We start from the raw sequence: 18481 nt of genomic DNA, 5'->3' as shown, positions 1-18481 counted from the left end.
CTCTAATTAAGAAATACCAGATCACTCAGGGTGGGGAAGGAAGGGAGGATAGTGTTGTGAATCAAGAGCATGTGTTCTCCTGGGTTCAAAAACCATCTCTACCACCTACTAGCTGTGTTGCCTTGGAAGAGATACTTAATTTCTCTGTGCCTCAGTTTCCTCATCTGTTAAATAAGGATGATAATAATAGTAACTACTTGATGGGGTTATTGGGAGGATTAAATGAATTAATATTTGTAAAACGCATAAAGTGCTTGGTACATAAGACAGTTATAGGTTTGGAGATAGAGGAGTGGGATGGGAGAGATGAAAATTGGCTTCCCTTAAAAAGAATCAGTCTCAGCAGGGTGCGGTGGCTCACGCCTGTAATCCCAGTACTTTGGGAGGCCAAGCCAGGCGGATCATGAGGTCAGGAGTTCGAGACCAGCCTGGCAAATATGGTGAAACCCCATCTCTACTAAAAATACAAAAAAAATTTAGCCGGGTGTGGTGACACGGACCCATAGTCCCAGCTACTCAGGAGGCTGAGGCAGAAGAATTGCTTGAACCCAGGAGGCGGAGGTTGCAGTGAGCCGAGATCATGCCACTGCACTCCAACCAGGGTAACAGAGCGAGACTCTGTCTCAAAAAAAAAAAAAAAAAAAAAAAAAAAAAAAAATCACTCTCAGTTCAGGTCACTACAGGGTCTTTATTTAAGGCAGATACAGTCTCTTCAGGGGAGAATGAATCCAAAAGGATTGTGCTTACACAGGAAGCTCAGTGGGAATTAGGAGTTAAAGGTACATTTTCCTGCATCCTCCCACACAACACCATTCTTCCAGTCCCCCAGGCCCTCTTTCATGATCAAAGCCTGAAGTTTCATATGACAGAGCGGGAATGTAGGCAAAACATTCAATGGACATGCATGGTAATAATTTCTTCTTACAGAATGCCTGAGTTTCACTTTGTGTCTTGAGCAGAGAATTTAGGAATTTCAATTTGCCATTCTTTGCAACGGCCAGCACCTTTGGAAGCAGCCACTCCCATAAGGAAGCAATCCCTCATGTTCTTTGTACTCTGGTTGGGGTGGATACTCAAGTACCTGAGGCCTTGAAGTGTTCACTTCAACCAAGATAATCACAGATGATCATGAAAACAGCTAGCTGTCACTGCATGCCAAGGAATGCCAGAGCCCCCTTCCTTAATGCCAACTGGATTTCCCCTGCCTTGTGCCCCAACGAGCCTAGGTAATCAAATCTCACATCTCCCTATGGGTCCATAAAGGGTGCCAATGCTTTGGATACTGATTTCTTGTTTTTTTTCTTCTTTTCTTTCTTTCTTTTTTTTTTCTTTCTTTTTTTTCTTTTTCTTTTTTTTGAAATGGAATCTTGCTCTGTTACCCAGGCTGGAGTGCAGTGGCTCATTGCAATCTCCACCTCCCGGGTTTAAGCGATTCTCCTGCCTCAGCTTCCTGAGTAGCTGGGATTACAGGCACCCACTACCACACCCAGGTAATTTTTGTATTTTTAGTAGAGACGGCGTTTCACCATGTTGGGCAGGCTGGTCTTGAACTTCTGACCTCAGGTGATCCACCCGCCTCAGCCTCTCAAAGTGCTGGGATTACACGGCCTAAAGTATATTTTTAATTGCTGTTCTTTAGTGGCTATCTTTAAATCTGTAGCTACCTATCATTTGATAAACCCTTTTGTTCTTGTATTGCACTTATTCTCCATTATGACAAAACAGCGATTCTTAATAATAGTAGATTTTATTAATTTTTCTGTGAGAGTTTGGTATTAAATCTGGAGACATTTTTCCTGAGTATCATTTCCAAGGACTATGCTTATTTAATTAATTAAATTGGGTTTCCCTTAATACCTGCGGCTAGATTTATGGTGAGGTTTGGCTTCCAACTGACAGCCCTCATATCTTCAAGGCCTCAAGATGTGCCTCTCTAGCTGGTCGTCAGCTTGCCAGGCTTCTAGAAAGAATAATAATAATCCACACTCTAGCCTGTGAATACAACTTTGTCAGAAGCAGGTCTCTGGTGGGACTGACTTTTCTTTCAAGCCTATATACCAGTCAGAAAGAAATTCCAAGTACATTTCTTTCCTACACTCTGAGCTTGAGAAAAAACAAACAAACAAACAAAAAAAACCCAAGTTGCTGTAATAGAAATTGGAATGGGAAAGTGATGATAAATATAAGCGAATTTTATTGTTTAAGAAAAACACTTTAAAACTGGGGAGAGGCTAGGCACGGTGGCTCATGCCTCTAAGCACTTTGGGAGGCCAAGGCGGGTGAATCACTTGAAGTCAGGAGTTCGAGACCAGCCTGGCCAACATGACAAAAACCCGTCTCTACTAATAACACAAACACACACACACACACACGCACGCGCGCACACACACACACACACAAATAGTCATGCGTGGTGGCATGCACCTGTAATTCCAGGTACACAGGAGGCTGAGGCATAAGAATCACTTTAACCCAAGAGGTGGAGGTTGCAGGGATCTGAGATTATGCCACTACACTCCAGCCTGGGCGACAGAGTGAAATTGTGCTTCAAAAATACATAAATAAATAAAACTAAAATAAGGGAGAGAAGGTAAAAATAGGTTTAGGGAGCCATGAGCAGGGGAAAGGGAGATTAGAAGGATACCACATCCAGGATTTGTGGGGAGAAGGACTCAAACAGAACGCAAAGAGCCTTTTAGGAAAGCTGGAAGCAATTGAGGTGAACAAGAGAATAAGCAGAAGGACGAGGCCAGATTGTGGTGAGGCTAGCTCTTCACCATCTCACTCCAACATTACTGTGAGACAATAGCTCACAAAACTAACAATTTGCAGTTAGCAATATCCTTTAAGAAGACATTTCTGAGCTTTCAAAGATGTCCAGCCCTCACTGACCCACTGCAGTATCCTTCTCATCACTTCCCTTCTTTCTTTCTTTTCTCTCTCTCTCTCTCTCTCTTTCTTTCTTCCTCGCTCTCTCTCTCTCTTTTTTTCTTTCTTTCTTTCTGACAAGGTTTCATTCTGTCACCTAGGCTGGAGTGCAGAGGTGCGATCTCAGCTCACTGCAACCTCCGCCTCCTGAGTTCAAGCGATTCTTGTGCCTCACCCTCCCAGGAAGCTGGGACTACAGGTGTGGCCACTACACCCAGCTAATTTTTGTATTTTTAGTAGAGAAGGGGTTTCACCATGTTGGCCTAGCTGGTCTCAAACTCCTGACCTCAAGTGATTCGCCTGCCTCAGCTTTCTGAAGTGCTAGGATTATAGGCGTGAGCCACTGTGCCTGGCCTGCTCATTTCTTTCTTATCTGTACAACTCAAACTTGGGACTTCTCTGTCTGTGATCCAAAGTCCTCCCTCCTCCAAAGAGGCAATCACATCTGGTTTGGTCACAGGATACCCTGTAACAGAAAATGATACAAGACTTGGGCACGTCTGTGTGGGCTTTGGGATCTCAAAAAGTTAAAAAGGTACATATTCACGAGGGTAAATTTCACATGGGAGATGAAAATAGAAACACATTGTTCAGTCTAGGAGGGATTAAGAATCTTTAATCCCTAGAACCTGAGGTCAAAATATTGAAGCACTTCAGAGATGGAAAGTTATTCTACTAGATATACCATGAATTACTCAGGGAAGCCATCCTCACCCACAGAGACCAGATGGCTAAAGTTCCATAGTATCACATCTCTATATCTCTCTATAGTTCTCTAGCATCACAGGGTCCTCTGAGGAGGACCAGTCAATTCCACTGCTCCTGGGTGAAATCCACAGCCACATTGTCAAATGACATGATCCCTGTAATTGAATGCTTCTATTCAATAGGTTGGATAAAAATCAAAATGACAATACTTTCAAAAATAAAGAACATATTCTTCAGAGAGAATATTTCATTTCAAAAAGGACTTTTTCATTTGAAATGAAATATTTCATTTCAAAAAGGGCTTTTCTGAGATATTTGCAATACCTATCTATAGCAAAGGACTTTTATACTATAGAAACTATAAAGAACTCCTACAAATAATAAGATAAATATAGATAGATAATCCAATAGAAAAACCAGAAAAAAAGATTTGAACAGGTAATTCACAAAAGAGAATATCCAAATGGCCAATACATATGTAAAAAGGTGCTCACCATCACTAGTCATCAGAGGAAGGCAAACTTAAACCACAATGAGATACCACTATATGCCAACAGAAAACTAAAATTAAGACCAACAATCTTCAGCTTTCCTGAAAGGCTTTTTGAATCCTTCCTTCCTTCCTTCCTTCCTTCCTTCCTTCCTTCCTTCCTTCCTTCCTTCCTTCCTTCCTTCCTTCCTTTCTTTCTTGAGACGGAGTTTTGCTCCCATCACGCAGGCTAGAGTACAGTGGCACGATCTCGGCTCACTGCAACCTCTGCCTTCCGGTTTCAAGCGATTCTCCTGCCTCAGCCTCCGAAGTAGCTGGGATTACAGGCGCCTGACAACACGCCTGGCTAATTTTTGTATTTTTAGTAGAGACGGTGTTTCATCATGTTGGTCAGGCTGGTCTCAAACTCCTGACCTCGTGATCTGCCCACCTCGGCCTCCCAAAGTACTGGGATTACAGGCGTGAGCCACCCCACCAGGCCCAGCTATCTGCATTCTATTTGAGTCTTTCTCCCCCTAAATCCTGGATCTGTTCAACCCTTCCAATTTCCCTCCAAATGTTGGCTAGAGGTAGAGCAACTGAAGCTCTCATACATTGTCGGTGGAAGTAAAATGGTGTAGGCACTTAACAGATTGGTAAAATCTAATAAAGCTGAACATCTAAATTAACATCTAAGTTAGTTTATCTAACTTATCTGCAAGAGGTAGATGATACACCTAACCTAGGATTCAGCAACTCCACTCTTAGGTATATACCCAGTGGAAATGCACACGTATGTTCACCAAGACATGCACAAGAATACTCACAGAAGCATTATTTGTAATAGCTAAAATGGAATATCCACCAGCAGGGGAATGGATTAACAATTGTGATATGTTTATACAGAAGGAATAGTGAATAGTATGGAAAAAGAACAAACTACTGACACATAAAGTAACAAGGATGGATCTCAAAAACATTATGGTAAGTAAAAGAAGCCAGATCCAAAAGAATAATAATGTGTGATTTCATTTATATGACATTCAAGAACTGGCAAAAATAATCTATGGTGGTAGAAATCAGAAAGTCGTTAGCAGTGAATCAAGAGATAGTGATTGGAAGTGGCATGATGGAGGCTTCTGGGTGGCTTGTCATTTCCTGCTTTTTGATCCAGCTATGGGTTACAAAGGTGTTTTCACTTGGCAGAAGTTCATTAAACCGTATACTTTATACGCTTTTCTCTGTATGTTCTGCTTCATAAAAGGTCTGACCCAAAACATTTTCATCTAAGTTAGTTTTCCCTAAAAGGTTTTAAAAAACAGTAAGAGGGTCGGGCACAGTGGCTCACACCTGTAATCCCAGCACTTTGGGAGGCTGAGGCGGGTGAATCACATGAGCCAGGAGTTCGAAATCAGACTGGCCAACATGGTGAAACCCTGTCTCTACTAAAAATACAAAAATTAGCAGGGCATGATGGCACGCGCCTATAATCCCAGCTACTCAGGAGTCTGAGGCAGGAGAATGGCTTGAACCCGGAGGCAAAGGTTGCAGTGAGCCAAGATTGCGCCACTGCACTCCAGCCTGGGCAACAGAGTGAGACTCTGCCTGAAAAAAAAAAAAAAAAAACAAAAACAAAAGCAAAGAAAAGAAAAAGGCTGGGCGTGGTGGCTCATGCTTATAATCTCAGCACTTTGGGAGGCCAAGGGAGGTGGATCACCCGAGGTCAGAAGTTCAAGACCAGCTTGGCCAACGTGGTGAAACCCCGTCTCTACTAAAAATCCAAAAAATATTAGCTGGGCGTGGTGGCGCATGCCTGTAATCCCATCTACTTCGTAGGCTGAGGCAGGAGAATCACTCGAACCTGGGAGGGGGAGGTTGTAGTGAGCTGAGATCGTGCCCTTGCACTCCAGCCTGACCAACAAGAGCTAAACTCCGTCTCAAAAAAAAAAAAAAAAAAAGTAAGAGAAAGATTTAAAACTCCCACAGAAAAAAAAGTAGCATTTGTCAACTTCATTGACAAACACACACAAAAGAAATGAGATATTTTCAACTATCAAATGGCAAGGATTAAAACCATGACAAGAAGATTAGAAAGGGTATTTTCATTCATTATTAGTGGGGGGTGTCAACTTGAACTAACTTTTCAAAAGGCAATTTGGCAATGTCTATGAAAGTTCAAAACGTGCCCACCTTATGAACCAGACATTCTAGAAATGCTCACCACTGTGTACAAAGATAGATGACAAGATAAAAAAATAACAAATACTGCTGAGGTTGTAGACAAAAGGGAATGCTTATACACTGTTGGTGGGAATGTAAATTAACTCAACCACTGTGAAAAGCAGCGTGGCAATTCTTCAAAGAGCTAAAGAGAGAATTACCGTTCAACCTAGCAATCTCATTACTGGGTATATAGCCAAAGGAATACAAATTGTTCTACCACAAAGATGCATGCATGCATATGTTCATTGCAGCACTATTCACAATAGCAAAGACATGGAATCAGCCTAAATGCCCATCAATGGTAGACTGTACAAAGAAAATGTGGTGCATATACACTGTGGAATACTATGCAGCCATCAAAAAGAATGAGATCAGGCCAGGTGCACTGGCTCTTGCCTGTAATCCCAGCACTTTAAGAGGCCAAGGTGGGAGGATCATGTGAGCCCAGGAGTTCAAGACCAGCCTGGATGACATAGCAAGACCTCATCTCTAGACTTCGTCTCTACAAAAAACAATAATAACAATTTTGAAAAGAACAAGATCATGTCCTTTGCAGCAACATGAATAGAGCCGGAGGCCATTATCCTTGACAAACTAACACAGGAACAGAAAACTAAATACGGCATGTTCTCACTTACAAGTGGGAACTAAATGATGAGAACTGATGGACACAAACAGGGGAACAACAGACACTGGGGCCTACTTGAAGGTGGAGGGTGGGAGGAGGGAGAGGATTAAAAACATAACCATTGGGTTTAGTACCTTGGCAATGAAATAACCTGTACAACAAATCCCCGTAACATGAGTTTACCTATATAACAAACTCGCACATGTACTCCTGAACCTAAAATAAAAGTTAAAGAAAAAGACAAGAGAGATCACTGCCGCACTGTAGCAGAAATTACACAGAAGTCCTTCAATATGGGGCTGATTAATAAATCATGATACATGCATACAAGAAAAAAAAAAGCATCTCTTAAAAATATCACTATGTCCTGATACTGAAATACCTTCCATCAACAAGGGTTCGTTAAGTCGGGGCTATTCCAGCTCTAAGTTCCAGTGAGCAGCTGTGCAAGCCCATGCCATCTGCTTATCCACTCTGGTACTCAGCTTCCTTATCTGTAAGAGGTAGATAACAATGGTACCTACTTCCTAAGGTCATTATGAGAACTAAAAGTGATCATGCATATATAATGCTTAGTAAGGTGTCAGGTGCAGTGTAAGTTCACTACATGTCGGCTCCTGTTGTGTCACTTCTTTTATCATTATCATTACTACTGTGACCATTATTAATATTGTTCTGGAAAGGGCAAATGGAATGACAAAACAGTTTTACCTAATGAGCAGATTTTAGCAAAAGGAAGACATTTACATACATATATATTTATATGTGTATGTAAATATAAAGAGAAAGAACAAGGGGGAGAGAGAGGTATATAGGTGGAAATTAACCAAATTCATCAGAAATTGGTTATTTGGAATGAGTGGTGATATGGGATTATAAGTGAATTTCCCCTTTTAGATTGTATATTCCTCAAGAGTTTGGATTTTTGGTGTGCCACTTCTAAATCACTTCTGTAGCAAGAGAAAAAAATGACAAAATAATATAGACTTTCTTAAAAAGGGCAGAAGGGAAAGTACTGAACATGCTTAGGGACATCATGAATTCTGAGCCTAAAAAGGAAAAGGGCAGACCTTCGGGTTGCTCAGGCTGTACTGAAACCCCAGATGTGGAAAAACTACATATAGATTAGAAAAGAATTTGAAGGGCATGGGGTTTACTGATTCTTCCTGATGATCAAGGTTTTATCCATATATTGAGCCTGAACATAAGAGGTATTTATGCAGACATGACTTTGATTTCCTGAAGAGTCTCATCTTTTTAGTTCTGCTTTAGCAGGACACCTTTGGTTGACATGAAGACATATTTTAAGTCACAGCAGAGCAATCCTATCCCTGTATTTATCACAAGATTGCTGATAAGGGACTTGGCTGATGCATCAGAGAACTGTCTTATCAAGGAAATCTTTGCTTCTGAGGAAGTGGCTTACTTTCTCTGTACGGGTGAGATAAAGAAAGCAAATGAGCTTTTTCCCCCTCTACGTTGTGGCTTCTAGGAAGCTCAGAAAAATAACTGTAGCTCAACATAATTATGTAGAATCCTATGATATATATATAGACATTTCAGCCTGGCCCTGGTTTTGCTCTACTTCCGTATTCCTTTTTATGTGTTTATATGTATCCATTTTATGGTATTAATAATAATATAATAATATTAAACTCATGTATGTGCTAGGCATTGTTGTAAACACTTATATTGACTCAATTGATATACACAACAACCATACAAGGCAGGCATTATTATTATTATCATTAACATCATCATCCCCATTTTACAGTTAGGGAAACTAAGGCACAAAGAGGTTAAATGACGGCTCTGCCCGCAGACCACCAGCCCTCTCACTTCCGTTCTGTGTGAACTCTGCCCTGCCTCATACCCTGCTCTGATGTTAAGATCTGAATTCCTATTCGGGCAAGGTCCCCTTGTGTTTCCACAATCAGTCACAACTTCCTCTGACAGCCACCTTTTTCCGACCTTTACCCAGGATTAGGTACTGCCAGTCACTATATTTGCTCATGCGCAGTACCGTTCCCAAAGCCATTGGCACTAGCAGCCAAAGTTGTTTTGTGGTTTTCTTTAATTTAAGGATTAAATTTTTAAAAATTGTACATATTTGTGGGGTGTAGAGTGGTTATTTCAATATATGCATACAATGTGTAATGATCAAATCAGGGTAATTAGCATGTGCATCGCCTCAAATATTTATCATTTCTTTGCGTTGGGAATATTCAAAATCTTCTAGGTATTTTAAAATGTACAATAAATTATTGCTAACTATAGTTATCGAACAGTGCTATAGAACACCAAAACTTTTTTGTTCCTTAACTGCAATGATTGTACGTCTTTGGCTGGCAAGAAAAATGGCCGTGCCAGTAAACCAGCTTGTCAAGGGAGCAGGCATCTTTAGAGCCCTTACCATTCCGTACAGGAGAGTAATATGCCTCTTAAGGTTTGGAAAAGATAGAACTCCGAGAGGACTTTGAAGACTTGGCGATAAAAGTGGGGCCCTTTGTGCAAAGTTAGTGACGGGCAAATTATGGGCGTGTATGGGGTGTTTCAAGAGAACGGGTGTGTAAAAATGTAGAGTTCAGGACCACAGACCCCTCCGCTGGGAGATACCACTGAGGAGATGGGGGAGGCCTGAAATGGTACGGACCTCCCCGGTACCTATCGCCGGGGAGAAAGGATGCAGAGTAGGTGAAAATACATTCCTCCCTCCACAGGTCAGTATCACTGGGCAGACAGGGAGAACGTGTGGAGCTGGTAGTTCTTTCAAGAAAACAACAGTAGGGAGATAAACACTATTAACCTAGCGGTGGCGAAGGCTCAGGTTGGTACAGTCCGTTGTGGAAGATACCACTGGTGCAAATAGGAAGGTGTGGTACAATCTGTCCTCGGAGAAAGAAACGTGAAGAAAGTGACATTGGTAAACATAGGCGCAGGGAGAGTTGGAGACAGAAGCCTAGGGATAAAGGGGCCCGGGTGAGGTGGAATCTTAGTCGGAGACTAGGTGAGAAGACAGATCTGATTGTGACCCCGCCAGGCCTCCTGGGAACCTGTTGCAGAGAGATTTGAGAGGGCGGAGATTCCAGAGTCCCAGTCCTATGGGGCCTTCCTGAGGCCTAGGGGAATAACCGGGAGACAGACAGTGATCAGGTTCCGGACCTCAAACACTCTGCCCTATTAATCACATTCTACCAATTGATCACCTGAAAGAAAATGCACAGGTGAGCCCTTTCAGGCTATTGCAATAGGGAAAACTTTGCTTAATGAGGAACATCCCAAAGACAAGGAAGGAGACCTCGGGTTGTATAGAGGCAGGTAAGCAAAGGAGTCATCCTTGAGTCATCAGGACAGATAGAGATAGGTCTTATCTCAGAATATGCAGATACATTAGGGACTACTATAGACTGAATTGCGCCCCTCCCCCATCCCCCAAATTCGTATGTTGAAGCCCAAACTCTCAATGTGATGGTATTTGAGGATGGGGCCTTTGGGAGGTAATTAAGGCTATATGAGGTCATGAGGGTGGGGCCTTGGTGTAATGGGATTAGTGCTCTTTTAAAAACAGACGTCCAAGAGTTTGCTCACTCTCTCTCCATTTGCACAAAAAAGAGGTGATGTGAGAACAGAGTAAGAAGGCAGTTGTCTGCAAGCCTTATGGCTTTCTTTTTAGAGAACCCTCACCAGGAACCAAATCAGCTGGCCTCTTCATCTTGGACTTCTCCCAGCCTCCAGAACTATGCCAAATAAACCTCTGGTTTAACCCATCCAGTCTGTGGCATTTTATTATGGTAGCCTGAGCAGGTAATCCAGAGACTTTTAAAGTTAGCCCTTTGCTAGAACCCCAAAGGGAGCTGGGAGCTGTGAGAATTTTGTAACCATGACTGCTTTCCAGGAGCACAGGACCCATTCAGATACAAAGTAACACCGTCACTCCCCTTCCAGCTCACTCTGCCCTCATGGCTCCTACTCCTTCCCACTCTACCAATCATTCACATCTATTCTCTCCCACGGTGCCCCCAGTTTCCCCCCATTCAGTCACACTGCCATTTGCTTTCATTCATTCTGCTTCATGGCCACCGTTCACACATCTTGTACCTCATATAAACACCTTTTTTTTTATTGTGGTAAAATACACATAACGTGAAACTTAGCTATTTTAACTATTTTACATTGTACAATTCAGTGCCATTTAGGACATTCACAGTATTGTGCAACTATTACCACTATTTAATTCTAGACCGTCTTCACCACCCCAGAAGGAAACCCCATCCCCATTAAACAATCATTCTCTATTCCCCTTTCCCCCCAGTCCCTGGCTACCACTTAATCTGCTTTCTGGTGCTATAGATTTGCCTATTATGGCTATTTCATATAAGTAGAATCATATACTATGTGGTCTTTTGTGTCTGGCTTCTTTCACGTGGCATAACGTCTTCAAGGTTAATCAGTAACAGTACTTCGTTCCTTTCTGTGGCTGAATAATATTCCATTGTATGGATATACTATACCCTATTTGGTTTACCCACTCATCAGTTGATAGATATTTGAGCTGTTCTACCTTTTGGCTATTATGAATAGTGCTGCTATGAACATTGGTGGATAAGTTTTTGTTTGAATGCCTACCTGTTTCCCATTTTATTACGTATATAACTAGGAGTGGAATTGCTGGATCATATAGTATTTCTATGTTTAACTTTTTGAGGAACCACCAAACTGTTTCCTACAGTGGCTGTACCATTTTACTTTCCAACCAGCAGTGTATTAGGGTTCCAATTTCTCCACATCCTCTCTAACACTTGTTGTTTTGTTGGTTTTTATTGTAGTCATCCTAGCAGATGTAAAGTGGTATCTAATTGTGGTTTTGATTTGAATTTCCCTGATGACTAATAACAAATCTTTTCATGAGCTTATTGGCCATGTGTATATCATGTATATCTTATTTGGAAAAATATATATTCAAGTCCTTTGCCCAGTGTTAACTGGGGATTTTTTGGTTATTAGATTGTAAGAGTTCTTTATATATTCTGGATACCCTTATCAGATTATAATTTTCCCATTCTCTGGGTTATCTTTTCATTCTCCTGATAATGTCATTTGATACACAAAAGTTTTCATTTTTATTAAGTCAAATTATTCATTTTTTTATTTTGTTCCTTATGCTTTTGGTATCATATCTAAGAAACAATTGCCAAGTCCAAAGTCATGAAGATTTATTCCTTCATTTTCTTCTAGTTATTTTACAGTTTTAGTTCTTATATTTAGGTCTTTGATCCATTTTGAGTTAACTTTTATATATGGTATGGGGTTATGGTACAACTTCATTCTTTTACATGTGGATATCTATTTTTTCCAGTGCCATCTGTTGAAGGGACTATTCTTTCCCCATTAAATGATCTTGGCACCCTAATCAAAAATCATTTGAGCTGCATGGGTTTTTTTCTGGACTTTCAATTCTATTCCATTGATCTATATGTTTATCCTGGTGCCAGCACCACACTGTTTTGATTACTGTACCTTTGCAGTAAGTTTTGAAATAGGGAAGTGTGAGTCTTCCAACTTTGTTCTTCTTTTTCAAGATGGTTTTGGCTATCCAGGGACTCTTGCAACTCCATATAAATTTTAGGATTAACTTTCCCCTTTATGCACAAAAGGGATTTGGGATTTTGCTAGAGATTACATTGAATATGTAGGTTGTTTTGGGGAGTATTGCCATCTTAAAAATGTTAAGTTTTCCTTAACTATCCACGAACACTTTCCTTTTATTTAGTTGTTTTTTTTTTTTTTTTTTTGAGACGGAGTCTCGCTCTGTCGCCCAGGCTGGAGTGCAGTGGCCGGATCTCAGCTCACTGCAAGCTCCACCTCCTGGGTTTACGCCATTCTCCTGCCTCAGCCTCCCGAGTAGCTGGGACTACAGGCGCCCGCCACCTCGCCCGGCTAAGTTTTTGTATTTTTTAGTAGAGACGGGGTTTCACCGTGTCAGCCAGGATGGTCTCGATCTCCTGACCTCGTGATCCGCCTGTCTCGGCCTCCCAAAGTGCTGGGATTACAGGCTTGAGCCACCGCGCCCGGCCTAGTTTTATTTTTTATTTAGTTTTTCCTTTTATTTAGTTTTCCTTTTTTTTTTTTTTTTGAAGTCTCGCTCTGTCACCCAGGCTGGAGTGCAATGGTGTGATCTTGGCTTACTGTAACCTCCACCTCCCAGGTTCAAGCAATTCCCCTGCCTTAGAACCTCCTGAGTAGCTGGGATTACAGGCGCCCACCACTACCCCTGGATAATTTTTTTTGGTATTTTTAGTAGAGACAGAGTTTCACCATGTTGGCCAGGATGGTCTTGAACTCCTGACCTCAGATCTTGAACACCTGCCTCGGCCTCACAAAGTGCTGGGATTGCAGGCGTGAGCCACCACACCCGGCCTTCTTTACTTTCTTTCAGCAATGTTTTGTACAGGTCTTGCATCTGCTTGGATAACTTTATTTCTCAGTATTTTATTCTTTTTATCCTATCGTAAACAAAATTGTTATCTTAATTTACGTTTTGGATTTTTCATCGATAGTGTATAGAAAAGCAATTGATAGTTGTGTGTTGATCTTGTATTCTGCCATTTTGCAAGATTTGTTTATGAGTTCTAATAGTTTTTTTTTTGTGGATTCTTTAGGATTTTCTATATATATATAAATCATATCATCTGGGAATATAAATAGTTTTACTTTCTTTCTAATTTGGGCACCTTTCTTTCTTTCTTTTACCTGAAAATTTATCTGGCTAGAACTTTGAGTACAATCTTTAATAGAAGTGACGAAAGCAGGCATCCTTATCTTGTTCCTATAACTCTCTACCCTTAAACTTTTATACCAGAATTTCTAAGGACCAGTTAGGATGAATTACACCTTCACTGTTATATAAATGAGCCAAACATGGTCTACGTATTGACCCCCAGGTTGTTTATTTCTTCACTGCAGGCTGAGACCCCTTAACTCAAAAGTTTGCTGGCACCAAACAAATTTTTACACACCAAATTATTTTATAATTAGCTCAAACAAATAGACTTTTATCCATTGAGAGCCTATTGAGAGCCTTCCTGCTTTACATACCCCAGAAAACCTGGCACTACATCTTTCATCTTTGGAGAATAGACAAGTTAGGCCCCAGGCCATAAAATACCCAAAGCTGCTGCTGCCACCCTTCAGAGTTCTCTGACCCAGAGACTTTTCTCTTTGCTGCTGAGTGACATCACCTAGACAAATAAAACCCCGTCTTGATGCCCAAGCAGTTCCCTTGTCGTTCTGCCCTTCCGAATAGCTGACCAGTGGCCATAACCTCTGTACAGACTCCTCCTGTGAGGGACTTCATGCAAACCTGTCACAGAATCACCCCATAACCCTTATTATGCTATGCCACCTTGTGGTCATATATTTCCTTCATCAACGCCCTAAATTGCTCAAAATCCCTGTAAGTGACAAGGAGGAAAAGGGAAGGATTTCTGGTAATCATGAAATAGATAGGAGACAGTAGGACAATTAATTGGTAAAACAATCCTGGATGGTCTCAAGCGGTGGAACTCAAAACTTGGAATGCCATTACATCCATCAGTTTGGCATGGGATTGCTCTGTGCTGTGTCCCATACTCTACATTTGTGGGTTTTCTCTGTGCCTCACTAGCCTGGCTAAGCAGTAACACCAGTATTTGAATGAATCTACTTCATTAGAACTGACTTTTGGGATCAGGTGTGGAACTGCCTGGGGAAGGAGGTCACCCTACCCGCCTGGGGCCCCACTAGGCAGGGAACTGCTGGGGCACCCACAGGACACTACAAGGCCTGTGGATCTGAACACAAAAGGTGGGGGGAGTACACATCTCTGGACTGAGGGTGGGCTATTCTGTCCCCATGACTGGCTAGAGTGGGAGGAGCCCCGTGAATTGGCCCTGTGATTTGGGGTACTCTGAGACGCATATGACACGTGAACATGGCTCTAAGGCAGCAACGTCGGGCTGACGTGGATTCCCTAAGCACAGCTGGGGGAGGCGCTTTTGTAAACAGCTAGCATGCCTCTGCTCTTGTCGCATTTGAATTTGCTATTACAGACGACGTCACTTCTGTTCCTTTCCGGAGCAATATCAGGACCACAGATTTGTTGAGATGGGGCAAAACTGTTACTTCACGTGACTAAAGACAAGATGTTTATATTGTTGTCCCAACCAGGACTCCAAAGGAGGTGGCTGTCCTCTTGAATCCAAACCGGGGACCCATGTTGGGCTTGCTCGCTTTTCGCCAGGACACGGCCCAGAGGGTAGGTCTCTCATTCATACTAGCCACATCAAGCCTGGCTGTCTATTCTATGATTGGGGCATAGAATAATAATAACCCTTATTGTGCTACGCCACCTTGTGGTCATATAATCTTTCATCAGAGGAGACTAGAAGGCAGAGAAGACCCGGGAGAAGAGAACCGGCGCCCTCTAGAGGATGACGCAGCACAATACCACCATGAGAGAGAGAGGAACTTGACCCTCTCCTTTGCCAGCGACCACCAGCAAAGTCAAAAAGACTTTGAATCCACTTCAAAGCCCCCGTCTTGATGCCACAACAGTTCCCTTGTCGTTCTGCCCTTCCGAATAGCTGACCAGTGGTCATAACCTCTGTACAGACTCCTGCTGTGAGGGACAACAGGGAAGGGTCAAGAAGGAGAGGCCATTTCTCATTTGGAGGAGGAGACACCCTCTGTCTCACCCTACCTGTCCTTAAGGACCTAGCCAGGGAACCAAATGAAAAAGCTACAGACGGCTGGGGGCGGTAGCTCATGCCTGTAATCCCAGCACTTTGGGAGGCCGAGGCAGGCAGATCACGAGGTCAGGAGATGGAGACCATCCTGCCTAACACAGTGAAATCCCGTCTCTACTAAAATACAAAAAATTAGCCGGGCGTGGTAGCGGGCTCCGGTAGTCCCAGCTACTCGAGAGGCTGAAGCAGGAGAATGGCGTGAACCCGGGAGGCGGAGCTTGCAGTGAGCCGAGATCGTGCCACTGCACTCCAGCCTGGGTGACAGAGTGAGACTCCATCTCAAAAAAAAAAAAAAAAGAAAAAAGCTACAGACACAGTAAGCTCCACCTGACAGGGGCTGAAGTGAAGGACTTGGCTACCCCAGGACAGGATGGAAAAGTGGCTTCCCTACTAAAGGATTCTGCACAGTTAGTGCAGAAGCTGGGCATGACCCCCAGGAGGTTTTGCACCACAGTCCACATACACCTGGTTGATGTGGATTTTGCATTTTTGTGAATTGTGGTGGCTTGGAAAGCTGCCCACACTACACGAGGCCTCACAACCCCCCGAGCAGACTGGCGATGGAAAACGTTAGCTGAGGCCAAAGATGTCCTCCATCAGCTCTGCATCTTCCAGTGGGATTATCTGGTGACAGATGGCGCGGCATGAGGACTCTGTAGTCCGAGGAGGCTGAATGGAGTGCTGAGTCCACACAGTAGTTTCTCAGGGGGCGCCTGACAAGTACACATCCTGCTTTCTGTCAGTGACGGCTAAGGCTAAACAATCCACCAGGCCATGGCTGCCCTGGATGGAACAGAAATTCGTGGAGGACAAACTCACAGCCCAGTGTTGCCTGCAGTTATGAAGACAACGCCCCACCTGGCCTAAATCACAAGGAACATCACCGGCGAGGCCGTCCCCTTGTAGTGCAAATAAACCACCACCAGCCAGGCCCCCAGTTGAGCGGGAGCCCTGAGATGCACGGAAGAGGTCATCTATGAGTCAGGGTTCTGCAGAGCAACAGAACCAACAGGAGGCGATACGTCTATGTCTATGTGGAGATATGCAGGATTTATTACAAGGAATTGGCCCACATGGATCCAGAGGCCCACAAGTCCCAAGACCTGTAGTTGGCAAGCTGGGGACCCAGGAGAGTAGGTGGTGCAGGTCCAATGTGACAGCCAGCAGGCTTGAGGCCGAGGAAGAGCTGACGTTTTAGTTCATGCTCCAGGGTGGGAAAAAACTGATGTCCCAGCCCCAGCACTCAGGCAGGAGGAGTCCCCTCTGACTCACGGAGGGTCAGCAGTCTTGTTTGCCTCAGGCTTTGAACTGGCTGGGTGGGGCCCCCCACATCGGGGAGGGAGGTCAGCTTCACTCAGTTTTCCAGGGAAAGGTTAATCTCACCCAGAAACACACTCACAGCCACACCCAGAACAGTCTGACCCAATGTCTGGGCACCCCTGTGGCCTAGGCAAGTTGACACGTACAGTTCACCATCACGGGTGTATGGAGCCCTAAGGGACAAGAGGATCCCAAATCGGATGTGCTCTGATAAATCAGTGGAACAACACAATACGAGCCAGGGTGGGAGGACAGCCGTGGCAGGCCTCCACTTCCGAGGCAGCCTCACCTTCAACACCTGCCTTGATCTCTGCCAGGGACAGGGACCCGCCCCACACGGATCCTGTGGTCATGGAAGCAGGTCCCTCTGGCAGACAATCAGCCTTTACCACATCAACTGTGGTTTGCCCTCCAGCAAGTCAACGCCTACAGGAGGACTCCAGCAAATCAATGCCACAGGCTGGCTCTCAACAGGAGTGCTGGAATCTCCCTCACCTCAGGTAACATTCCAGCTTTAAAGGGCCCTCCCCAGGAGGTGGCCCGCTTGGGAGGAGGAACCAGGAAAGCATCATCACCCTCTTCCCTATTCAGGTTGGCCCAGGGTTGCTAAAAGACATTTCTGTCCTGGTTGTTGTCCCCAATCCGCCCCTTTTCCCATCTCTGGAACGGGCCCTCTCAGTCAGCGGGTGACCTCAGAGAACCGCCTAAGGGCCCTGCACTATTGCTGCCATTGCCAGGTGGGAGCCGGTTAACCAAGCCCCTTCCCCTGCCAGTGTGGGGGTCCACACGCCCCATAGTAGCCCCCATAGTAGCAGAGGCAAGTCCTGCCGTGCTCACTTGGTTAGGGAAGTGGAATGAACTCTACCATCTCACCTTCTCACCTTCCAGCTCCCCAGTACGAGCTGTGCTGAAAGCCACTACTAAGGTGTGAGGCTAACTCCAGACTACGGAGCCTTAAACAAGGCTGTCCCCTTGCTTAGAGCGCTTCTACCAGACATCTTTGCCTTAGGACAACATTCAAAATAACCTGGCTAAATAGTTTGGAGTTGAAGAGTCTGCTGACATGTTCTATTCCGTGAAAATGTCCCAGGATTCTCACCACAATCATCTTCCCCTTTGGGGGCCAACAGGACACCTTATACTGGTCGCCTCTGTGGTTGTTCAGTACCCCGGTCCCCAGTTGCACACAGGCTTTGCACACGGGACCTGAGTGCTGCCTGCCCACCCAGCAGAGCTCGGCTTTGCCATCACATCCGCAACATCCTCCTCACTGAAAGGAACCAAGACGCTGTCCCACAGGCAGTCGCAGTCCTGAGTGTGTACCTTACTGCAAGGGGATGGGCAACTGCCCCTCCAAAAGGTCCACGGCCCCTCCCGGTCTGTTGAATTCGGGAGCTACGTGTAGAACTCAGAAGGGCAAAC

This window comes from Theropithecus gelada, chromosome X (assembly GCF_003255815.1).
Source record: "Theropithecus gelada isolate Dixy chromosome X, Tgel_1.0, whole genome shotgun sequence".
Taxonomy (NCBI): Eukaryota; Metazoa; Chordata; class Mammalia; order Primates; family Cercopithecidae; genus Theropithecus; species Theropithecus gelada.
The sequence above is the reverse complement of the archived record's forward strand: the minus strand, read 5'-3'. Positions refer to the sequence as shown.